A 4,009-nucleotide genomic window follows, 5' to 3' on the forward strand; every position below is an offset into this window, starting at 1 on the left:
CGGGGACAGCTCTGGGCGGAGGACGTCGTGTTCGGGGCAGCGGCACAGCCGGCGTTCGGCTGCCAGGGTCTTTCCCGCTCCTCAGACCGTGGTTTCCTTCTCCAAATCTCAGCCAGTTCCTTCCATCCCACTTTGCCTCCCCGCTGCTCCCCAGGACCTGCTGATGGAGCCCCTCATCCCCGGGCAGAGTTGCCCGCGCCGGGCTCTTGACCTGCCCCTGCTCCGGACACCAGCCATGGAGGATGCCGGGGAGCGGGGACCAATGCAGGGGGACGGTGCAGTGAAATCCGGTTGATGGGTGACCCTGCTGGGGTTCGGGTCTCTCCCCACACGCAGCCACGCAGCCGGCGGGGCAGGGAGGATGGGTGCCTGTCGCCGGGGTGGCTCCAGCCCAGCGCACTTCAAGGTGAATAACCCCGTCTTTGTGTTACAGCCCAAGGAGTTAAGGGTAGGTTGGGCTGTCACATTATAGCTGGGGATTTCCTGGTTCCAACAGCCTTTAAACACTTTTTTGACCTTTTATTAAGAAAAAGCAGTAGAATCGGTTAAGTGGAAAGTTAAGCAAGGCTTTCATCATAACAATACCTTCTGTTCCTTTTTCTCTTTGAGCTAAAAACTTTCATGAGGAGAAACCCGCAGACCTTCAGCTGAGCGTGAGGATGATGTCAGCTGTCATCTTTGGGGCTTGGGGAAAAGTTAGAGGTGACACCCTGGAGCTCTGTTGCTAAAACCCCCTCTTTGTGCTGTTGAGACATAATCAAGACAACCGCAGATCACAACAGCAGTGAAGCCAAAAACATAACTTCTGTCTCCTGCAGCATCCTCGCAGCCGCACAGGTGTAGGCACATCCCATGTGCTGTCTGCCACTGGGAGACCGGGTTGTGCCAAAAGGGCAGTTATAAGTGAGAATATGGACTCTAAGAACCAAATTAATTTAATATTTTTTACCAGTGACTTTGTCATTAATTATCAGGTGCCGGTCAGCGAGCTTAGCTAACAGGTGAGGTGGCGCCACGATGGAGCAGAAGGCTGGAACAGTCATTCAGGGGCAACGGGTGACGTTGAAGGCTGAACTAATGGTCATGGGAGGAAACGGAATGGTACAAAATGCAAAGTCATGCCCTGGAGTCACTGAACAAACATTTACGCCATAAATTAGGCCCCCGATTTGGAAGTGATTAACGAGGAAAAGGCCTGCCCACCCTCAGCAGCCTCAGGATGAATGTAGGCTGCCATGTAACGCGCCACGAAGACCTGCTGCATTCTGGACTCCGTTGGGGAGTATTTCCAGAAGCGGCAGAGAGTGCCAGTGCTGTTGTGCAGAGCGTTATTTACAGACTGTGCGCCAGTGCTGACTAGCCGTGCTAAAAAACATGAATTCATTGCAGAAACGGTGCAGAGAAGGGCAACTGAAGGGACTGGGGGAATGCAGAGAGGAGATGAGAGCAGCCTGGCTTGATAGCTCGTCAAACCAGACGTTGAGGGGAGATAAGATTGCCCAGGGTAGCTTTATCAGTGAAAAACACTGGAGCAGGAAGAGATCTGCTTAAACTGATGGATGGGTTTTACATAAGAGGAAATTGGTCTGAGCTGGCTGAAAACAAGGAGGCTGTTTCTACGTCCCACACCTGAGGGCACCGTCATGGAGGTCCGTGGCCCCCACGGGTGGGGAACACCATCACTCAGCAGGGAAAGCTGCTGTGCTGTGGGCGCTCTACCTGCTTCCCCACTCACGGCTGTGGGTACAGCGATAGGTTTGGTGGTTTCCCGTTCCTTTTCCAGCGGGTTGGGTCCTGGGGCTTTTGCTTTCAACCCCGGTCTTCTGCCATGAAACCGAGACCTTACCCCATGCATCCACTGTGGTGCGATGTTCCCGCAGGGACCGGGCAGCAGACACAACTGACCCTCTTTCCCCCTGTTGCCCCCAGAGCGTATTCACATACTATTCAGATGCATTCTGTTACACAACCGGCTTATAACTATGCAAATGTATGCAGCTTTTCCCTTACACAATGTCCTGTTTTCTTTCAGCTTCTTTTTTGGAAATTCAGCGCTTCCTGTGGGAGTGCGATCTGAGTCCCAGGGAGCCATCTGGAACCCTCCCAGCCGCGGATCCCCAGGCAGGCTGGAGCTGGCACCAACTCCTTTCGGAAGCCTCACCACCATGCCTGCTTGAGTCCTCCTGCCCACCGTCCTCCGCTCTCCTGCACAGTCCAAGCCCCTCAGTCCACCCTGGAGCCAGAGGCACAAGCTGGTGCTGGTCCTCTGCAAGAACATGGAGGGGGTCTGCCTCTGCACGGCCTGTCCAGCTCCAACCTGGCACCAGCCAACAGCAAGTGTGTAGGAAGCAGTGTGAGAACAAGGCAAGCTCATACCAGCACTTCTCTGGCCCCAGGGGTTTGTGGCTCTGGGAGCTACTGAAACAACAATCATAGCATCATAGAATATCTCAAGTTGGAAGGCACCCTTAAGGATCATCGAGTCCAACTCCCTGCTCCTCGCAGGACTACTGAAGACTAAACCGTATGACCGAGAGAATAGACTATTTCAGCTGGAAGGCACCTACAACGAGTTGGAAGGGACCTACAACGGTCCCTCTAAATAATGGTCTCTCTCATTATTTAGTAGCCCTTGGTGGATTTTCCTCCATGGCTTACTCCAAGTGCTTTTGGGATCCACAGAAACTTTTAGCACCCAGACCATCCTGCAGCAGGGAGTTCCTCGGCTCAGCTACCCAGCGTACGCAGAATTGCTTCCTTTGACCTGAGCTGGCTTCATGCCGGATTCTGCAATAACCCTCAGTCCTTCAGTTGGAAAAGGCGGTGAACACATCTCCTCACTGCCAACTACTACGCCCTCCACCTTGGTCATCTCTCCATCTGTGGAGTCTACTCTCCTTCCTCTTTCCTTCCCTATGTTTCATTATTCTTATGCTTCTCTGAGTCCTCACAAGATGGGACAATGAGACAGGACAATGAACACTCAGGAGATGGTATTCTATTCTCTGTTCCAGTAATTTCCAGCAACTCCATTCCCTTTGTGGAGCGGAGTGGATAAGTCTGGGAAGTCCCTGCACTGCTGCCTGCCCATATTAGCCCTGTGGTAGTCTCTGTTAGGAAGCTTCCACTGATGGAGCAGCTCTGCTGCCCCTGGGACTGAAGGGTCGTGTCTCATGGGAACCTCCACCAGCACCTTCCTATGCCTCCTTGGAAGGGATGGGTGCTCCTGCCGTGGGCCGTGTGCCGGGGCTGTGGGGTCTGGGCAGCACACAGGGCTCCTATGGCTGTCCAGGCGTGTAACGCGAGGGTGGCTGGGATGAGACCATTCAGCCGGTCCCAGGGACGGCCCGTGTGCCTGGCTCTGCCAGGGCTCTCCCGTGGCTCCAGAGCTCTGTGCTTGTGAAGCCCTCTCCAGAGGCACCCGTGGCCATGGTGGGCACATCCAGGGCTCCTTCCTTAGCCTCTCCCGGTGGGTGATCCTTGCTGTGGCTGTGGCCATGCGGAACCGCACCACGGGCAGTGTTCCCAGCCGAATGGCTGAACCTGCCCAAACCTCAGGCCACCATCCCCCGGGGCAGTGTTACCTGGCGATGGGGCTCATCCCCGGGAAGTCTGTCCCAGGCTAAAGGACTGGCTGGCGTCTTCCCTGTCCCCTTGGGAGGGGAGAGATGGTGAGGCAGTGGACATGGTGTGTGTGAGCTCCAGAGCAGAGAGGGGCCCTTTGACGCAGGGGAGGTGCTGCTCCCCATCTCCACACCAAGCTGTGTGGAGTGGTCGATGCGCTGGAGGGAAGGGATGCCATCCAGAGGGACCTGGACAGGCTGGAGAGGTGGGTCTGTGCCAACCCCATGAAGTTCAACAAGGGCAAGTGCAAGGTCCTGCATGTGGGTCGCAGCCAACCCAAGCACAAATCCAGGCTGAATGGGGAATGGATGGAGAGCAGCCCTGAGGAGAATGACTTGGGGGTGTTGGTGGATGAGAAGCTCAACATGAGCCAGCAACGTGCGCT

The sequence above is a fragment of the Charadrius vociferus genome, unplaced genomic scaffold, assembly GCF_000708025.1.
Source record: "Charadrius vociferus isolate BGI_N301 unplaced genomic scaffold, ASM70802v2 scaffold461, whole genome shotgun sequence".
NCBI classification, from domain to species: domain Eukaryota; kingdom Metazoa; phylum Chordata; class Aves; order Charadriiformes; family Charadriidae; genus Charadrius; species Charadrius vociferus.